We start from the raw sequence: 22,246 nt of genomic DNA, 5'->3' as shown, positions 1-22,246 counted from the left end.
TGTCTGAGGTCCCCCTCTTCCTCCTCCTCCTCAGACCCCACCCTCAGCAGGCTTCATCCCTAAAATATCCTGGAAGTTTCCAACCTGGAGTTGGCAACCCCATGTCCTTTCCTGGCAACCATCAGCCAACCTGCCTGTCTGTCTTAAGTTTTACAAACACCCCTCACAGCCTCTGCCTAGGGAAAGGGCAGCTGACATCATTCTCCTCTCCCCTATGCAACTGAAAATTCCAACTGCCTTGCGGGGGAGGGGTGAGTTTGAGGTGTGGAATGGAGTGACGTCCAATCAGCTTCCATATGCAAATGACCTTGGAACGCTGGGCGGGACTGCACAAAGCAGCCAGTCAACCCAGCCAGTGTCTTCTGAGTGGCAGTTTTTCCGGCGTAACACTAAAGGAGTGCATTTTGGAATGTTGCGAAATAGAATGTTCACTACTCAATTATATATAAGGAGAGACAAGGTAACTTTATCATTGATAGAATCATTTTTTATTCAATAATAATTTCTTTTATACATTTGGACAGAATACTGAAGTTTCTTCTCCTTTCTCCCCCCCCCCCCCCCTCTTTTTTTTTTTAAAATTTTTTTAAAAACAATACGGTTTTATAATCCCCGCCTGCTGCTCGATGTCAACTCGCCGCCATGTTCTTGCCGGATTGCCTCGCTGCCATCACCGTTGCCTGCCGCCAGCACCACAGTTCTTTTTTTGCCATCACTGCACCGGAAGGCGGGTGCCCCCCTGCACCTAAGGCAGGTGCCCATTTATCGACTTGCTAGGCTTTCGAACCGCTGGGTATTATTAATATTATTATTATTATTATCTTGCTCAAAAAACTCCAAAAACTCAGTGAGGCAGGCCTTTCTTTTGCAGAAGCCCTGCTGGTCTTCTCTCAGTCAGCACTGTTAATTCATTCTTTAACAACAGTTTCTACTAATTTACCTGAATCAGATCATTGGTCAATCAAGGTTAGTATTGTCACCCTGACCTGGATAGCCTGGGCAAGGCCGATCACATCAGATCTCGGAAGCTAAGCAGGGTCAACTCTGGCAAGTACTTGGATGGGAGACCTCCTTGGAAAACCAGCAGTTGGGAGGTGGGGGCAGGCTTTATTCAGCCACTTCTCTGAATATCCTCCAGGCCCCTAGTAAGGCTCAGTCACCAGAGGTCGCCATGACTTCCTGGTGCACACATACTCACACGCATATGCGCACACCTATGAAAAATCCAAAAAATACCCTCCCCCAAAAAAGATTAGTATTATCTACACATACTGGCAAATGTTTTGGAGGGCCTCAGGCACAGGCCTTTCACATCCCCTCCAACTTAATCTTTTTTTAACTGCAGACTCCATTGATTTATTTATTTATTAAATTGGATTTACTAGGCCGCCCTTCCCTGCAAGTAGGGCTCAGAGCAGCTTACAACAAATAGTATACAATATCGTACAGCAACATTTAAAACAATCCAATAAATAAAACTAGATAACAACAGTATATGTCCCATATATAAGATGACGAAGGGATCCATACTCCCCAGCCTCCCTGGGGGGAGGGGCCTTGCGGGGTGGGGAATCATATGAGAGTGCCAGAAGAGGTCCCATCGCTGTCCTCAACCAAAATCTCAGTGGAACATCTCTGCCTTACGTGCCCTGCAGAAAGGTAACAACCCCCGCAGAGCACAGATGTCTTCCAGCAGAGCATTCTACCAGGCAGGGACCATGGCTGAAAAAGCCCTGGCCCTGGTCAAGGACAGCTGGACTTCTCTCGGGCTGGGGACCACCAGAAAGTTCTTATTTCCTGAGTGTAATGCTCTTCCAGGGGCATACTGGGAGAGGCGGTCCCGAAGGTATGTAAGTCCCTGACCGCTAAGGGCCTTAAAGGTCAGTACCAAAACCTTGAACCTGATCTGGTGCTCACTGGGAGCCAGTGCAGCTCATGCAGCACTGGTTGGATGTGTGCTGTACAAGGAGTCCCTGTAAGGACCCGCGCAGCTGCATTTTGGACCCGCTGAAGCTTCCGGGTCAGGTGCAAGGGCAGGCTCGCGTATAGCAAATTACAGTAGTCCAGTCTGGAGGTGACCTTTGCATGGATTACCATGGCTAGGTCAGGGCAAGACAAGTAGGGAGCCAGCCGCCTAACCTGGCGAAGTTGGGAAAATGCCAGGTTGGCAACCTTCACAATCTGGGCCTCCAGGGTCAAGAACCTATCTGGTGGAACGAACTCCCGGAGGAGATCAGGGCCCTGCGGGACCTTATGCAGTTCCGCAGGGCCTGCACGATGGAGCTCTTCTGCCAGGCTTTTGAGTAGGAGCCACCACCATCACTGTACCACCATCGCGTTGCCATTTTTGGCGATGTGAACTGGCCTTGGGAATGGAGAACAGACAGAGTGCAGACTGATCAAGAAGAGACAGTAGCGCCTTCTGAAACATTGTATTGGAGTCCCCGTCTTGGATGATACATTGTTGTGAGCACCGATTTTAAATGTAAAATGTAATTTGATTGTTTTACCTGGTTTTATTGTTATGTATGGCATTTGCCTCTTGTTAGCCGCCCTGATCCCATGTGGAAGGGTGGGATATAAGTCAAATAAATAAATAAAGAAAGAAATAAGGGGTCCAAAGTCACACCCAGGCTCTTGATGGACTGTGCCGGTGATAGAGGCACACCCTCAAGAGTTGGGAGCTGACAACCCAATCAAGCCTCCCCTCTACCCAACCATAGAACCTCCATCTTTCCTGGATTCAGTGTCAGTCGACTCTGCTTTAACCATCTCACCACAGCCTTCAAACCCTTGGCTAGATTCCTAGGGATGGTACCTGGCCAGCCGCCCATCAACAGATATAGCTAGGTGTCATCAGCAAATGAACCCAACTGCACCTGGATTGAACCCTGGACCTTCTGCATATCAAGCAGTTGCTCTACCACTGAGCCATACACCATTGCTTAAATTGCAGTCTGTTCATTCCTCACATCAGTGTTTAGAATGCCAGTCAGTAGGGAACAGCCAAGCTCCAATTTGTCCAGGGGGCTGCATTCAGATATTATGACAAACAGGAGTTTGAATGATCACTTCTGATATCAGGAACTGTTCTGTAGTGCTCTGCACAAAGAAAAGGGGGGAGGGAGAGTGCATGAGCATGACAAGAAGTCAAGTCTGTGCCTACAATAAGAAAGCTCCGTTGTTTGTGACATCTGAATGCAACCAGTTAGTGCCTGAATGTACAATAACCAGACCTAAAAAAGAAGAATATTTATTAAATTATACTTTCACAGTATTATTTAATTGTGAAATCCTTACATGGGCAGGGACCCAGAGAAGGGGGGGTGAAGGGAAGGGGGGAAAAAACTAATGAAGAACAGATTCCTTGAGTTCACAACCAATATTTTCAATAGTTCACATTAGCTTTAGTTTAAGAGTGCTATCAAAAGCATCTCTACAGGAACAGAAATATGTTTTCATGATTTCATTATTTTAATTGAGATCTAAACCCTTTGTAGCACTTAAAATGTCAGACTGTTGATGCACTCTATAGAATTTTGACCAAGAAAATTATTACAATTCATAACTGCTGATCGTTGCAATATCGCCACTTATTTAACAATGTCCATGGAAAAGGGAAACATATTAGGCCTTTGCTTCAGCAAATACTGAAATCTATTTATATGCAAATAACCTATCCATTATTAGTATGAGAAGAGATGAATAAAGGGAGGAATAAATTATCAGCACAAAACGCTAATGAAATCTGTTTTTAAAAGACAGTATTTCATGAATCCTCACTCACCCAATATTTGTTCTAGCCTGGAAAGTAACGTCGCAAGTTCTGCGTTCAGATGAAATCTGATAACAGTACTCTTCCCCATGCCAATTTGTTTTCTAAAATACATTAATCTCTTCCATAAAATTATAATCCATATTTTCCCCCACATCCTCGTTTGCCTTCTGAATGTCTGGGTCTTTATGCAAGCATTAGATTTCTGTAAATTTCCCACTTGGTGTGTTCTTTTTCTAAGTTCCAAACATATACTGGCATCAGTTAAGCTTAGTTGCAACACAACTCCCCTGAATAAACCAAGTGGGTTTACAGTTACAATTTTTTTTTAATCCTGTTAATGGATGAAGAGCACAATCCTAAGCACAGTTATAACGTTCTAAATCTCCTGAAGCCAATGGGCTTTGAATGATGTAACCCTGTTTAGGATTGCACAGCAAGCCCCTCTAACCATAAAGCAAAGATATTGGGCTTGTTCTCAGAAGCTTCTCTTTCCAGCCTAATAAACTAGAGTTACGGCACTTAAAGTAACTTTAATTCAGACACTGTCACATTTTTTCCTTGGGCTTTTTCAGACCCCATCTGCACAGCTGACTCTCCACAACAGAGGCTATTGCTGGGCTACAAATGAGAAAGCTGTAATGCTACTGGGAGGACTATGAAGCTATAAAACATACTCCTTGAAAAGTCTCCTGATTACCAGAACGCCTGAGCAGCTAAACTGGGCTGCTTCTTTTTTTCAGTACCCAAAAATATCTGCTCTAAGTCATTCTCCTTGGACGACCAAGACTTTACAAAGCACATAATACTACTGTGGAACATACAAACATGAGTAACATATAACAAGAAAGATGTACTAAGGGTTCTTTTTCTTTAGACCAGCATTCCAACCCCAAGTACATTTCTGCTTTTGATGTCCAATCAAGCATGTATCAGAGGGGTGGGTCCAGCAAGTCACTACTTTAAAATATGAGCCCTGTGGAAACAGGTATTCTGCACCTAGAAATACCGGATTTAACCAAAAGGAAGTCTAGGGGTGTGATCACACAAGCCATTTGGCCTGACAAAGCCACCCCTCCCCTCTGGATTAAATGGGCGCAGTCACACTGCCACATCTGTACAGGCATTCCCCAGGCATACTCACCCCATTGTAGGAGGACTTGGAGCTGGGTTAAGAAGGCACAGCATCACAAGTGGTGTTTTTGGTTCTCCGGTCATTCATTGCGCATGGCCGGATGTCTGAATGTGGGGGAGTGCGTGCAAAATGGATTGGCCGTCTGAACCTGCAGATCCATTTCTGCCATTTGGGGTGGTGGGTTTTTTTAGTTTTTGTTTATATGCGCGCATGAGCACATATGAGTGTCCATGAGCGCATATGCACCTACCTGCATTTTAAAGACCGACCGGGCAGCACGCTCTGTGGCTGAGGTGCTACAGTAATGTGGATGATTGACCAGGGGGCGACCAGGTGGGTAACCTGCAGCAGGGTGTGCTATCTGGATGATATGCACCACAACATTTTAAACTGGTACAATTAGAGGCAGCACCATATCGCGCTAAGTCACCAGTGTGGTTGCACCCTAGGATTGTCATTGTTGTTGGTTTTAATCACATATGCTGTCAGAAAGGGCAAGAGTACCTTACATTCACATACAAGTTACAAGTAGATGCAGAATTTTTTTTAAAAAAAAACCCTATATATAGCATTTGGGGAGGATATCGTCTTACTGATTTGTCTTCCTATTGGCATGTATGCTGTCAGAAAGGGCAAGGGTACCCTACATTCGCATGCAAGTTACAAGTAGATGCAGAATTTTAAAAAAAATACTATATATAGCATTTGGGGAGGATGTCGTCTTACTGATTTGTCTTCCTATTGGCTAGGTACGGGAGTCCAGGAACATATTATTAGTCTTCAAATGAAGAGCCCCACCACTTCGCGACTGGATTTTCAACCTTTCCCAAAGCATTATGCCACTCCATTATAGGAGGAAGAGGAGACTGAATTTATACCTCGCCCTTCACTACCCAAAGGAGTCTCAGAGCAGCTTACAATCTCCTTTCCCTTCCCCTCCCCTCAACAGACACCCTGTGAGGTAGGTGGGGCTGAAAGCGCTCTTTTGAGAACTGTTTGTGAGAGAACAGCTCTGAAAGAACTTATGACTGACCCAAGGTCACACCAGCAGCTGCATGTGAAGGAGTGGGGACTCAAACCTGATTCTCCCAGATTAAAGTCTGCGCTTCTAACCACTACACCAAACTGGCTAGGAAATCAGTAATTTGTAGGTTTATTCGCATATCCAACATTTTATTCACTCTGGGTATCTCAAGGTTACAGACTATCAGAGGGTCAGGTCCAAGAGCTGTCCTGCACCTGAGAGGGATAGTCTGATGGGCTTCCTCAGTAACTAGCTGTCCAGACTAAGGAAAATTACTGTTCTAGAAGCTTTATACCACAGAGTGGGGGCAGGATTGGCTTTTTGGTTACCTCATTTCAGAACAAGGAATATTCTGGCTAGGGGACACACTGTCCTGGCTTCTCACTGTCCTGGCTTCACCTCTGCCAGCAAGTCACCTTCTCTTGGCAGAGGTGTCAAAGTGTCTTGTATATGGAGATGCGGCCTGGCCATCTGGCAAGCCATTTGTACAGGTGACAGGAATAACAGGAATAACGTGGTAGTGTTAGCAGCAAGGCCATATGGCCCTAGCTGGGAAGATTTTAGAAAAGCCTTTTTCTATACAAGATTCAGAAGTGCCGCTGTAGAGCCTGGGCTATGGCTCTTGAAAAAGGGCATCTTAGTGCTGCACAGCAGGAAATCACTATGGATTGGAGATAGTGGCAGTCAGTAAGCCCCCCCCCCCACCCGCACACTACTAAGTGGAAGTGCAATTTTAGGACCAATGACATTTAATCAGTCGGACCTACTAAGACTGGACATGCCCTAGCTGATCATAAACTAAAAGAGCTGCCTATAGTATCTTTTCCAAACGCAGCCTGTCCCCTTCTTCCTTACTCAGGTGGGCAAGTATCTTAATACATTGTGCGCTGTTCTGTACATCTTTAAGTTTTAGGGAAAGTATTCTGTTTTTATTGACATTTTACCACGTTTTAGTGGTAGACACACTTTTGGTCCTTTTTTGTCTAATATTTTACGCCAGCCATTTGGGGCACTGTCTAATGCTATAGTGGGATATAAATGTTTCAGATAAATAGACAACTGAGCAAGCATGCAAAGAGTAGCATGAACAACAACAGCAAAACATCATGAACGCAATAAAATTATAATAGATTCATAAATTGGATAAAGAACCTCAAGGTAAGTACAGCGGTAAAACCATAAAGCAGTATTCTAAAAAACCTCAGCAGAGAAGAAACAGACCATTGACTTTAGTTTCAAGGGCCCTCCAGAACAAACTTATGTTTAAAGTGTGCTGGAATGGCAAATGCAAGGAGGCCTGCAGGGGGCAGGATGTTGCACAGCCTGGGTGCAACAAATGTAAAAGTCCTCTCATGATCTCGTGTCTGATAAAGTGTGCTACAGCAGGCAGCCATAGAGGAGGAGGCAGCTCTCCAAGGGCTTTGGTCCCAAGCTATTTGGGGCTTTACAGCTCAGAAACCACACTGAATTGGGACAGAACCAAACTGTAAGCCAGTGCAGATAGACCCACTTGGTCAGCCATGTTGGTCTGAAGCAGTAGAACAAATTTAGAGTCCAATGGCACCTTTAAGACCAACAAAGGTTTATTCAAGGGATGAGCTTTCGTGTGCACGCACACTTTATCAAATACACTGGAATGGCAGTCAAGGTTCAAACGTATAGCCAGAGAATGAACAGCAAATTAACATGCAACATGATGAAGATTAAGAAATGCAAAGTGACACTAAATAACAAGTTAAGGTTATAAGGTCAACAGCTGTAAAGCAGTAAATACATCAAACAAGCAGATAAATGTCTAAAGGTGTCTTTTCTAACTGTGGGAAGTGTCCGGGAATCTTCATTCTCTCTGTCAGGTATGGAGAGCTCTCAGCACTACATCCCCCTCCAAAAAATGCTGTTTTGTTGAGAATACATATGAGGATTCAGGGGCAGAAAATCAGCACTAGAACATAGCATCAGGGCCTTGATCTCTATTCCCTATTCATTGGCCCTCCAGGGCAACTGGTTGACCCCTGCATAAAACACGATGCCAGACTAGATGGACCACTGGTCTGAGCCAGCAGAGGTCTTCTTATGTAGGAATGGGTGTGACTGATCGGCCTAAAATGGTAAAACCGTTATGTGAAACTACTATCGGAAATTGTTCAGAAGCTAGATAACCAGGGGTCATTTCGTAGAAAAAGAGGTGCAGGAGCTAATTAGCACAACTCATTAGCATAACTTATTTGCATATGCCACACCCCCTGACATCACTGGAAGTATGTCAGAAGGCAACACCCACTGCTCAGGCTCCACTGGACTGTTTTGGATTGCTAGCTATTGGGGGGGAGGGGATGTGCAGATCTGTCCTCGCAGAGGAGGGAGGGCTTGTACCTGAATAAAACTTGGTCTTAAAGGTGCCACTGGACTGTTTTTGACCGGGTGGCCGGGGGGGGGGGAGGCTCTGCAACTTACCTGTCTGCTTCTTGCTCTGACTGAAGGCTGCTGGGAGTAGGGGGTGGGGCTTGTTACATGTGCCCGCCCCCTGGGCTCTTTACTGCCGGAGCTCCGCTCCTGTGCGTTCCTGCAGGAAATGACCCCTGTAGATAACCCAATGCCAGCGACATGCAGAAGGCACTTCAGCGCTATTTTTCATTCTCAGGTGATGTAGGATGCTTGCCCCTATTTGGAACTAGTCCCTAAAGCTGTAGGGCTAGCTGGGAGTTAAACAGAATCTGTATCTAGATTAAGGGATAGGAAATGATATGTGACTCCATATGACCTGGAAAGATAGCTCTTTGTGCTCTATATAGGGTCCGACCCCCTGACAGAACAGATGCATAGTTTGGGGATACTCCTAGATCTGGCTTTGCTGGTGGATGCTCAGGTGGCTGCACTAGCCAGAAATGCCTTTTTCCCCACAGTTACAATTTATTCAACAACTGTGTCAATAAGGAGGCTTGCTGCTGTCAATACACACTTTGGTAATTTCACGGATCAGCTATTGAAATGTACTCGATACTGGGCCTGGCTTTCCATTCAGGAACTGCAGATGGTTCAGAATTCAGCTGTACGTGTGTTGACAGCTGTGCAACATAGCAAGCAAGCAGCGACCAAGCTCATATTGCTGCTGTAGATATTAATGCCCTTCTGCCCAGTTCAAAGTATTGCTACTGACCTTTAAAAACCCTGCACTAGCACACCTCAGTATACGGACAAGAAACCTCTGACACAGAAGCCTGTTATGGGAGGTTCTGTTAGGTCACAAGCATATACTCCCACACCCAAGTCTTGCTTTAAAAATAAAAAAGACACAAGTGCCAAGTTTCCTCTCCTGGATCATTCTGAACAAGGAGAAGAACGGTTTTCTGTGTTATTACGGGCTAGGTCTTACAAAGGACAAGCACATCAATAGCCAGTGTAGGTTAAAAGGGACTTTGAGAAACATGATTTCACTGTCAGGCTGCATAAATTATGAATTCATCTGGACACTCCAACAGCGGGGCATTTGCCAAAACTGCTTTCAAGCCAAAATTTGAACTATCAGTGACTCTACTTTCAGTGCCTAATTTGCAAAAACATGGGGGGGGGGGAACAGGAAAGTGTCTCTAATGGTTATCATAAATCAAAATCACATCAGTAAAAAGCAATTACAGCATATTTAAGCTCATACCAAAGCACCCTATACAATTATGTTTTATTTTCAGTTCAAGCAATAGATTTAAAACCCTTGAGAAGGTATTTTCCCCCAACCCTTCTATGTCCTTTAGACTGATCAAGGTAGCCCATATCCTCTCAAAACCTTTTGGCTTTATTGGCACCATTACAGAGCACCACTATATCTTGCAAAGCTGAATTCAGCCAACTAACCCATTTACGTTCCAGCTAGAAGGGGAAGCTTTTAACAAGGATTATTATTTTCTTTTCCCCTTAACATATTCACGAGTGTGTTTGTCTAATACTCTCCCTTGAACAATGGTCAGAACAGCTTAACTCCAACAACCATCAGGGCACCGATCAACACTGAGGGCATTTGATACATAAATTACCCTTGAGGCTCAAGTTATTTATTATGAACATGTGATCATTTTAAATGTGGACAATAGGAGCAGAGTCGCTTCCTGTAGTAAATGGCCTGTGTAGGCAGGGTACACGGGCACCCAGACACATGGTTGAAAGATCCAGACAAGGGGTTCTTGGGGGCCCTGAACAGTAACAAAGGGGGACTCACAAGAGGTACAGGGGCTGATAACACTCGGCTGCCTTCCCCAAAATTCAAGGACTAGTCACAGATTATTTTATGTTCTGAAGGATTACTCTGGGGATATAGGCTCAGGTGCCCAAATCCATCCAGGAGTGTTGCCACTCTTAGAGATCATTAATTGGGCCTAGGGTTTGAGTCAAAGATTTACACGCAGCAGGTATATGTTGGCAGAGTAATTAACACAGCAACCGTGCATAACCTGATTAAGGAGTAGATAAAGGTTTATTTAAGAATTAACATTCTTGATAGGAAAGAGGAGAGGCAGAGATAGATTCATAACTGCATCTCTAGCTGAGAAACAGGGTAAGACTGAGTGAGGCACTTCTGAGAAGAAGGGGGGAAATGCCCTAAGAGTAGCAATCTGGAGACAGACAAGGAGTGATTCTACACTGGCTTTTGCCTCTGTTGTTATATCAAACCCACGCTGGAACAGAAATTCTCTTCTGCATTGCATGCTACTTGTCACTATCTTTGATCATCAGATTTTATGGTAACCTCTAGACTGCATGCTGCTTTCAGTTTCTTTGATCATCGGGTTTTATGGTAACCTCTTCATGTGGAGGAATGGGGAATCAAACCCGGTTCTCCAGATTAGAGTCTGACACTCTTAACTACTACACCAAATTGGCTACGCAAAACTTTACTACTACACCAAATATGTTGAATATGTGTCTGAGCTAAATGGGCAGCAACTTTGGGACTCTAGAACAAATGCAAAATAAATACTTCAGGTGACTGAAATTCAATCCATGTTGGATTTCACAGTGGAAAGACAATTCAGAGGAATGCAACAGCCAGATTCAAGTAAAAGACGAAGCTTCCCAAGGCAACATTCGGTAATAAAACTTGCAGTAGAAGGGCTGCCGTTGGCCACAGCTCTGCTGGCAGAAAGACCCTTTAAAGGGTCTTTTTGGTAGTGGGGTGGGGGCCATGGCACGTGCAGGGTTCATTTCCCAGAAGGGCTCACAGCGAGCGGGGCAGCAGTGCAGGCCTGAATCCCAAGTGGTGAATCGCCGATAAGAAATTAACCCCATGTGCACCACAGCCCCCACCCTGCTAAAAGACTAAAAGGGCCCTCTAGCCAGTCGGCATGCCACATGCTCCCCACCAATCAGCTGAAGCCCTTTAAATCTTTTAGCAGGGAGGGTGGAGGTGGCCAGGGGTGGCCCTGGGTTGGGGGCGGGGCTTCCCCCACTGGCCAGGGGCGGATTGTAGCCCCCAGGAGCAGGGGAACCCCTGACTGGACCTGGGGGCTGGCAAGCCTATTTCCTGTTAAGAAGAACCTGGATGGGATGCAGAACGTGCATAGTGTGGTTTCATAGCTGGGCTATTCTTAGTTCATTAAGCTAAAAATATGCAGAATTTCAGACCTAGGCTATCAAGGAAGATAAAATATACACTTTTAGAGGTTGGTGGGAGTTCCTGTGAAAACTTCCTGAAACTAAGACACAGTTGAATTTTACAAATTCTTTTACAAAGTTTAAAAGTGACAAAATGGGGGGGGGGGAATTGTAACAAGTTATCAGAAACTTGAAAGTACATAACTTGTTGGAATACATAAAATATGTAGTTGTACACTTTCACAAACGACTATTTCTCTTTTTCAGTTTGCCTTATTAAACGCAGATTTTGATAAATGCCTGCCTCTTGTCTTTCTAATACATTTGATAACTCCAGTGGCTGTTTCTTTGAAAAGAAAGACAGTTTTGTGTTTTCAGTATAGGCATCCTCTGGTGTTCTATTGTTTCACTTGCTTTGATTTTGCATTTATATTCTTAGAAATAATGCCCTCTTGGTTTTCTCTGCTACAGACAATATTGAACCCTGCCACAGTAATCATTTGATTATAAGTACAGCCGCAAGGCTCTTTATTTGATCTGACAATGCAAATGTATTCTGATGTTATTTTTAACAATGACTGTGAAAAGATTTCATATTTATTGTAAGCCTGCATTACAGCAAGCAATAGCCAAATACTCCGACAAAATGGTCTTATCTACCTATAGCGACACATCAATCCCATGGCAAAGAACTTCACAAGAAACCTTCCAATTAGCATAAAACTTAAATAAATATACTACACCTTACTCTTTCATATGTTATTATCTAAAAAATTCTGATATGCAGGCCTACACAATAGCAAAGGGAGAAAAATAACAAATCCATAATGAAAGAGTTGCATGACCAAGGAAATGAGACCCACATCCTGCAAAAAGGCTTTTTACCAAAACAATAATATGCAATATTAATCTTCATGCTATATGCTGACTAGCGTAAGAACTGCTTAACAAATGGCAAATTTCTTACATAGAAGTCACCTTTGTGTAGAAAACTGCATGTTCATCATTGTTCATGACAAATGAACATGATACCACATGCACATACAACGCAGACAACTGGGATGGTAATATGTAAGCAGTACTCGCCTGTGGGGCAACCCCTTCTTGCCTCCTTTCTAGCTACCCTGCTGTGATTCTGTAACTATCTCAGACCCAGCTCCAGTCCCAGGGGTCTCCTCTTAGCCCACTCTCCCACTACACTAACCCTTCCCCAACCTACTCTCGACCTCTCCAAAACTTAAGCTTGAATGAGGTTCACTTATTGTAGCATGAGTGGAATTATTCTGAGCAAACATGCCCAGAATCTAGCAGTGAGAAGCCACCTGCTCTATTTGCAGAGCTTTTATTCCTTTCTCACAGGTAGTGCCAGCCAATCCTAGCCCACCTTCGATGGTTACATCTATCAAGCAGAAGCAACTGGCTGTATGTATGAGACTGATCCTGGTAATCATAACAATTCTGCCATCTATGACCACCTAGCAGAAAATTCTCAAGCCAGATCTTAATAGCTGAATCAGAAGATCAAAGATTCACAGAAAAGAGCAGGTCTGTCACCTGACTTGATGAAGGGATCTGGAGGAACTTCCAAATACGGTAGCAAAAAGGAACCAGGGGAGGAAGGGGGGAGGGGGGGAGAGAGAACACAGGCAGGCCATAACAAAGCCCTGATCAGAGAAGCAGGGCTTTGGCAGAAAACTCAACCTGCATTATTGGGAAGGCAACTCTAAGGTGAAAACATTTTTCTTTGTGATGTGCTAATAAAGAAGTTGTTATCAGCTCCACTGCCTTGCCCTACAGCAGGTCTCCCCAGGCCTCAAAACAGGGAGGGGGAAAGGGTTGACCACCTCATTCCTTCCCCTGGATGACAGCTCTTGCCACATCAGAGCCGTGTCCCCCTCTCCTCATTGGTCTTTACTAGGACCCTGCCTTTAATAGTCCAAATAGCTCCTCCCCCTCCCTTCCATACCCAGCCTCTCTCTGAGGGAAGGCAGTGATTTGCACCTCCCCGTCCCTCCTATTGGCCTGCTGGATGGCTCCTTCCTCCAGCTACCCTCCCTCCTGCCCTATATGTTATGCCAGGGCTTAGGTGGGACAGGCTGACAGTCCTTAGTCCCCTTCCTTGCTTTTCCTTGGCCCTGTTGCTGGGCTTCCTTGCCCTTGTGCAGGCTTATCTGGCCCTGTCCTGGCTCGCCTTTGTGCAGGCCTCACTAGCTCCGCCCTGGCTTTTGCTGAGGCTGTCAGTCCTCTCTGGGCTACTCCAATGTTGGGTCCCGGCTGGTTCTTCCACTTGCGCCTGGAGTCGTGGTGCCAGGTGAGGGCCCAAGAGGTTGCCAGGCTCTCTGTCATTGGGGGGGGGCCCCACCGGAAGCATCATTTCGTATGGCAGCCATGTTCTAGTACTGAGGCCAGCAGCATCTCCAGACACACGTTCTGTTTGTGGCTTAATGGCTCCTTGATCTGACAAGCCACACGCTGAGTGCAGGAAGGCCTCTCCCTGGGACAGCCTAAAATACTCCAAGTGGCATGATGGGATTATGCACAGTCCTACTCTTCCTGCCTTTTGCAGTGATAATCATCAAAAACCTATCTACTGGCCTGATGTGACGGGCAGAGGGAAGATGGCCTTTGCATCAAGACAGGAGGGAAATACGCAGAATGGGGGCACCTGGGGAAAGTATTTAACAAAGGATAGGGCCATACTATGTTTCTCCAGGGTGCCCTGGACATGAAAAGATTGAACACTCTTGGTATAGCAGACCAAGGTTTCAGACGTGGCTGACAGCAGAAGGCAATGTTCCCACCTCCCAAGGTCATGCGTCTTGATTCCACAAGCCCTGACATTCTGCTTCAATTATCTTTTTTTTCAGAATTAAATACCAGGATGCTTTCCCCCTAAATCTTGTGACTTTGTTGTATTATAGCCATCAGAAAGAATGAATATTACTCAACTGATGTTATACCTTTGATCTAATTAAAGAAAAAGCACGAACCCCACAGAAGATAAACACTGGACTTTTCATTTTCTCATTTCATGCAATCTGTTTCTAGCAGACTGCGAAACAAGCAAAAATAACCTTTAAGATAAGGAATCCTTTTATTCTTTTTGTACTAAACAGCAATGCTCCACAACAAAAAGGAAAATAGATCAGAAATAGAACAAACATATTGCCTGTAAGTGTAGAGAATTTTTATTCTAATTTGTCATCCTTTTTTTTTTCTTCCCCTCAGAAAGGATAAGCTCCTGTAAGATACATTTTATATAAACACAAGTCATGTTTTTGAAGAGCTCTGCATCTTATTGGAGCTTCCTGATATTAGACTAAAAACATTTTGCAAAAGGAAAAACAAATGAACACGACAAAGTTACAGGGGGGGGGGGGTGTTACAATTAAAGGTTACTCTACTTTTCAAGAAAAGTTAAACAGTTGCCTAGTGACATCTGCCAACTTATCAAAGAATAAGGAAAAAGAATTTATGAACTTTGTTGGCCTTGAGCCATGAAATCTAGAGAACTGTGGTGGAGCCTCAACAATAGGAAGGTGGGCACGTCTTCTTAGGTGTGGAAGTCCTTGTACAAGTAATACCTACAATGTTTCTTGCATACCACTGCCTTCAGTATTTATTAACTTTGTTGATCATTGCTAACTGGCCTTGAGCCATGAAATCTGGAGAACTGTGGTGAAGCCTGAACAATAGGAAGGTGGGCACGTCTTCTTTGGTGTGGAAGTCCTCGTACAAGTAATACCTAGAATGTTTCTTGCATACCACTGCCTTCAGTTAAAAACGAATATTGAAGGCTATGCTTCCCATCAACTGATCCCTGCCTGCAGTCCTGACAGTTGGCCAACAGCTTAGGTAGGACTGAACACCTACTGGAATAAAACAGCTCTGTTCAGTTTCAAGTGAACAAGCTTAGCTCAAGAAAGGGAAATACAGCTACTGCTTCAGGTGCTGAATGCAGGAATCTAGAAAGGGAAGGCATCTGCGCTACATGATCTTGAACTCAGGAGCTTGATCAGGATGGGGTTCTTGTATTCAGAAACCTGTACAGATCATCTTGACTGGAGGAGGCCAACAGAGCCAAAGTTGGTCATCATAGAACAAGTGTAGTGTAATGATAAAAAGTTTCCAATTTAAATCTTGCCCTCACTCCAGCTAGGTGGCTTTAGGTATGCCACTCTCAAAACATCAGCCCTTCGTTTGTAATATGAGAATAGTACTATGGATCTTATCTTTAGGGTAGTTGTATGGGTAATGCACAGACAAACGGGAGATGCGAGGAGTTGCAAAGGGCATTTCATTTCCCCCTGTATCTCCCTCCCCACATTATTTAGTCATTACCCCTGGCGACCCTTGAAGGCCTCTCCCAGTTTCCTGCTTCCTTATCTCCTTTCTATCCACAAACCAACCTACCTTTATCTGCCCCCTTTCTCCCCCCCCCCCCAGCAGCCTCTCCCAAGGAAAAGTCCAGCCAAGCTACGAACAGTTGTAAGTTAGTCTGACTATTTGTGTGGTGGCCACCTCCAGGCTGCCACTAAGAGATGCATGTTTTACAACAATGAGTCAAGCCAGGCAGCTTGTGTGGTGGCCACTGCCAAGTCTGACCAACTCACACTAACTGCACATGTAGCAAGTTACACTAGTGAGTTATGGAGTGGCGGCTGCAAGGCCCAGCCAAGTCATGCTGTAGCAAGACATGTGATGGCCACCACCAGGTGTAGGCTAATAGTGAAAATTAAGTGGTAGTGAGTCACCTAGATGAGTTGTATGGGTGTGGGGTGAGACAATTGGCAACAAATTGCTTGGTGGCTGCCATCAGGACCAGGATAGTGATAAAAGTTGTGTACCAATAAATCACCTGGGTAAACTGCCTGGTGATCACCACCATGCCTGGCCCAGGTGAGTCACCTCTCCCTCAGGGTGTAAGACAGGGAAGGGGGTTGGACCCTCTCTGAGGCTTTTTTGGCCTCCCAGTCCATCCCTGCTCCCCTTCCAACCTTTGATTTACAAAATCCATTCTTCTGAGACTCCCATGGGCATTAATTTATTAAAGCTACAGACGTCTTTATTATTCAGGGGATTTTAGATTTTTCTGCAAACCTGGACCTTTTTCTCGAGTGTGCAAAGAAATGCCCCTTCTGTCCCAGCCACCGTTGTGTGGATTTTTTGATCCACACCTCAGCACAGTTCAGAATTAGATATATGACAAGCAGGAACCCAAGATGGCTGGTGGAGAATCCTGTGCCTTTCACTGCCCACTCACATTCCCCCACACACACACCGTGGACACCTTCCCTCCCTTTTTCACCTTCATTGCTTCTCCTGCTTCCCCTACTTAATCATACCTATTACGACTTGTGCAATTCTTCCAATTTCTGCAGCATTCACAAATTTGATATTCTAGGATAACAGCAAGGGTCATACTTATCTTTAAATTGATTTTTTTTTAAGGACAGTTTGGATTCTATGAGATCTTCAAACTACTGGTCATAGATCCAGAGGAGTTAGATGTGTTAGTCTGTTGCTGCAAAATAGTAAAAAGCCCAGTAGCACTTTTAAGACTACAAATCTTTATTGTAGCATAAGCTTTTGAGAAGCACAGGCATGCATCTGACGAAGAGAGCTGTGTTTCTCAAAAGCTTATGCTACAATAAAATTTGTTAGTCTTAAAGGTGCTACTGGACTTTTTACTATCAAACTACTGGATAACTTTTAATAGCAACTTTAACAGCAACTGATGCAAAAACAAATTATTCTAAGATATTAAACCCAAGATTAGCACTAGGAGTTTAAAGAACAGCCCAGAAAGTATCTGTGGTTTTTCTTTTACATACTATTCATATTTACAGTTGCTTCGTGGAGGATATATTATTTGGCATGTTTTAAAGCAGATGCTCTATGGAGGCACAGGAAGCTCTCTCTTTACACTATTATACTTCATTTAAATATTTATATACCTGGTCGGTAAGTAACTTTATGGGATACTTTATGGATACTTATTGAAATACCACTTGATATATTGTTTTATTTCAACCCACCTTAGTAGTTCTTGACAAAACATAGGCCTATAAACTCTTATAATAAAATAATAAATTGGACAACCAATTTATTGTCATAACCATCACTTCTCTATCCACTTCTCTTGCCTCTGGATTGGCAACTGAGACTCTCCAGAGAGTCCTGCATTTGGGCTACAAGGCTTCAAGGCTCATCCCTGCTATGTATTTTGATTGCTGGAACCCTTGGCTCAATTCTTATCAGCTGACATTTGATCATACTTCAACACACCCCTGAAGAAGGCCATAAGTGAAATGTTTACTAAATGTATTGAGCATGTGTCTAGTTCAAAGAATGTAATGAGACTGAGTGATATTCTCCAGAGCTTTGGGATTAGGGGTCAGCAATAGGGATGGGCACAAACCTTGCCATGGACCCAAGTGCATCAGAAACTTGGCCAGTTCATAAGGCCTTGGTTCATGAAATAGTGTCATGAAATAGTGCCCAATAACCGCCCTATTTTTCATGGAGGTTTGGGAGGTTTGTGGCAGCAGTTCATGAGTCAGACACACTGGCACTGATTAATTAATTGTCAAGGCAATGGGAGAGATGGAATTCTGCAGCCCTGGAAACACCTATAGTGGCCCTCCAAAGCTTGACAGGCAGCTCTGGCTGCCAACAAGAGAGCCCCAATTCTGCTCAATGGGAGCAGGATGTATATATACCTCCAGCTCTCACACAGCTAATGCAAAGCTACACCCAGAGGTAGAGTCGGGGGGGATCGTGGGGGATCGCAGTTCCCCCGGGTGAGGTGCTGGGGGGTGGGGCACATGACGAAGTCCCACCCCCTGCTTCCGGCCGCCCCGCTTCCGGCCCTCATTCAGCCAGCAGGAGGCAGGAGAAGAGGGAGGGTAAGTTGCTTCCTCCCCGCCCCTCCCCACCCCTGCCTGCCTGGGGCCAGGGAGGGCCTTGGCGGGGCTTTGTCACACTTCCGGTGATGTCAGGGGGTGTAGCCTTATTACACACTTCCAGTGATGTCAGGGGGTGTGGCATATGCTAATGAGTTCCCCTAGCTCTTTTTCTACGAAACGACCCCTGGCTACACCCTTCTAAGTCCACTGAAGTCAAACAGTTTACAAGTGTGTAAGTTGTACACTTAGGACAACAGTGTCAGACAGAAAATGGAATGGGCATTGGAAATGGCTTGTACACATGCCTCAGAAGCATTTTAGAATGGGGCTGCGGAAACCACTGCAGCAAGATAGGACTTCACCACTGATACTCCTGTGATCAAAAATATTGTACAATCTATTGCTTAGCAGACCCAAGAGAACTAAGTGTACATTCTACAACTGCTTCACCGGAATATTTTCCTGCTTAAAGACCACATGTGATATCACGCCAGAATTTTCAAATGTTCTCCAGGTTCAATCCATAATTGCTTTCTCCTGCAGTTGTTTCTTTTCATGCCAATTTGAATTACTTAGAGGCCTTCAGTTCCTGCTATTCCAACTAACAAGCGCCTGGAGATCTTCACACGTCGAAAAGTTTCTGCAGAAATGCACTTCTGATATTACGAGTTACTTTACAAGCGGTCAGAAAGAAGCACTGGGACCCTTTGCGGTGGTCCCCACAGACCAATGTTCCATTCCCAGACAAAGCATGGTGTGAAAGGCAGGCTTGTGTACTTGTTACAGTAACAGACATCAGAGAATTATTGTCTGAAATAAAAATCAATGAAACTAAGATGAAAGCCTCATTCAAGGGAATAAAGAAATATGCAGATGAATTTTTGGATGAAATTAAGACTGGCCAGAATTCAGTTAAAGCAGATGAATTTTTGGATGAACTGAAATTAAGACTGGCCAGAATTCAGTTAGAGCAACAAACAAAAGCAGCAAGCTCTGAAGATCCCATCAAAATTGGATAGTTTGGATCAGAGCTTGACAAACCCTAGGTGTCAGGTTGCAATCGTACCTTCAAAATGCTTCCTGGAACTTGCTGGGAGCCCAAACATCCCACCACCAGCAGGCAGAAGATAAAATATCTGCTCCAGCATAGGCAAGTGGCTGAATTAGTTGGCTCAGCCATAGGAGGAAAGACTGGAGCTGCCTAACCAATTAGCTCGTGATCGTCAAAAGCCATAAAGATTTTTGAGGCTCAAGATCAGGCATTTCCAGCCCTGCCTGTTACAGGGGGCTTTCAGCATTCAGGCAGCTGGAGACAGTGATCCTTCCCATGGCTAAGAGGCTGCAGTGGGGAGGGGAAAGGGGACAAAACCATCCCATCCTCCCTCTCCAGAGGTCTGAAGGCTGGGAGGCACCAAAAGCCCTGTGCTGCAGCCCTGCTGAATGTACTGGAGAAAACAGAGAGACAGAGCCCAAAATGTAGAGACCACAATGGGGTAGAAAAAGGAGGGAGGGGGGAGAGAGAGAAAGAAACAATGAATAAAGAAGGTACAATTCTTGTTTGTCTAGACAGCAGAGACCTGCGTTCAAATGCTCTTGTCACGAAGCTCATTGTGAGTCTACATTTGCTAGTTCTGGGTTGAGAAACACCTGGAGATTTGGGGGTGGAGCCTGGGGAGGGCAGGGTTTGAGGAGGGGAGGCAAGGAACCTCAGTAGGGTACAATGCATTAAGAGTCCACCCTCCAAAGCAGCCATTTTCCCTGGGAGAACTGATCTCTATGTAATACCAGAAGATCTCCAGGCCCCACCTGGAGGTTGGCCACCCAAGTCTTTACACCAGTCATGCACATGCTCTCTCTCTCCGCCTCGCCTCCATTGCAGACTTAAGAGGAGAACGTGGAAGAAAGGAGAAAAATGTACGCCACCCTGAGATCTTTGGGAAAAGATTGGGAGAAAAATGCACTAAATCCTATCTATATCTATAAAAGGCAAACCTTGTTGCTGACAACTCACTTTTGATGAGTTGCACCTTGGGAGTTGTAGTCCTCAGCTGGCCTTACTGCAACCATAGCAAAGGAAATTAGAACTACAACTCCCAATTTCGGAGTCCCAAGAGGCTGTGGGGCATTAGCAGGGTAAGCAATCAGCCGGTGTTAAAGGGGAAGGAGCTTTGGAATTGAAAGGGGTTGGGGGGAAAGGGAAGGGAAGGGAAAAATCCTGAATGCAATCTCCAGCAGAGAAGCTGGAGGTCAGTTCAGTGTGCACGCCCACTGAAAAGTACGCAAACGGAGAGTGATTTCAGCAAAGCGTACTTAATTCTATCCGGAACAAGACGACTTTAGCCGGCTCGCAGGCCGGCTTATATCCCCCGAGAAACCGCCACCCAAAACACACCCCTACTTCCCTATAGGTTATTTACAGTGGCCGAGAGTCCCATAGGCTCTCGGCCGGGAACCTAGCCCCCTGATTGGAGCGGGCTAGGATCCGCATAGTCCATTGTCCCTTGGAGCGAAGCTCTGCATTTGTCTCTGGACTTGTCTGGACTGGATACATTACACCCACAAAAGCTTATACCTAGAATTAAACTTTGTTGGTCTTAAAGGTGCCACTGGACTCAAACTTCGTTCTGAAATCAGTTGAGTGCTGGCTTGTATATTACATATAGAATAGAAATAAAGCACAAAACTGAGGAAGAAAACTTAACTGATTGGTACGACCTAGTGGTTGGGAGACTGGGTCTCTCCCCCACCATCACCACAATCCTATCTTCTTATGTTGGAGGAAAACCTGAAAAAGAACAACTCACAAACCACAGCATTTCCAGAAGCAACCCAATACAGGATGGGCTGTAATAACATTAAGGGGAGGGGTCTAGTGATGCCTGAGGGTGGGTGAAAAATGAATCTGGCTCCTCAATTTTTGAGCTGGCTCCTAAATCCAAACAAAATTTGCCAAGGCCAGGTTTAGGTGCAAGATTTGAAGTCATAACTAACAAAAAGTAGTAACTTTTCCCACCACTATTCTTGGTAATCCCTATAGGCTAATGGCAGCTGGTCCTTTAAACACAAGAAGTTGTAAAATACAACAGGAGATGATCAAACAGGGGCAGAAGAGTCGCTTTATAGGTACAGATATATACACAGAGACAATAAAAAGAAAGCACTGCAATAAACAGAGCAGCATGCACAATGTAAACATTTTGTGTGCACAGTACTGATAATACAAACTTTCTTAACTTCCAGTCTCCATGCTCCACCACTTTTACTAGTTATGTATGCTATCACAAAAGGGATGATGCTACACACAATTTGAAATTTTAAATAGTTTAACATTTATTTCAACTAGCTGAAAGGAGAGATTGGTTTTGAAATAATTTATACTGCTGTGACAAAGATTTTGATCTCACATATAAGGCTGTGGGGGGAAAAGAAAATTCATTGTGGCCATGGCTCCTTTACAACATGATGGTAGTACAAAATCTCTCCTTATATATAAAAGAGTTTTGGTGTCACTCCTGGACACACTTCCACAGCCTTTGGCCCACTCAGCTGCCACTGTCATAGTCTCCCAATCCTGTGACTGCATTAGCTCAACCCCGACCACCAAGCTGGCGGGCAGCGTTTCGCCCTCACTCTGGAGGGAGCCGGGGAAGGAAATGGAGTCTTGCCCTCAGTGCGCTGGGAGCCGAGCCACGAGATGGGCGTTCTGACTGCCAGAGGGTGAGGAGGTCGACTGTGAGACAATGGGGGAACACGGCAAAACAGCAGAGAGCCAGGAACAGCGCAAGTCGCCACGGCACACCATTTGCAGGGCCGGCCGAAGA

The 22,246-nt window shown here is 44.9% G+C and overlaps 1 protein-coding gene across 1 annotated transcript in view; it reads right to left on the bottom strand.

The window, feature by feature from the left end:
- Positions 1-22,246, bottom strand: part of STPG2 (sperm-tail PG-rich repeat containing 2) — a 336,565-nt gene that overhangs the window by 154,604 nt on the left and 159,715 nt on the right. The gene's annotated exons all lie outside the window — the stretch shown is intronic.

Source organism: Gekko japonicus, unplaced genomic scaffold (genome assembly GCF_001447785.1).
Source record: "Gekko japonicus isolate JY-2015 unplaced genomic scaffold, Gekko_japonicus_V1.1 scaffold68, whole genome shotgun sequence".
Taxonomy (NCBI): domain Eukaryota; kingdom Metazoa; phylum Chordata; class Lepidosauria; order Squamata; family Gekkonidae; genus Gekko; species Gekko japonicus.
Note: the sequence above shows the minus strand (reverse complement) of the source record. Positions and strands in the feature narration are given on the sequence as shown.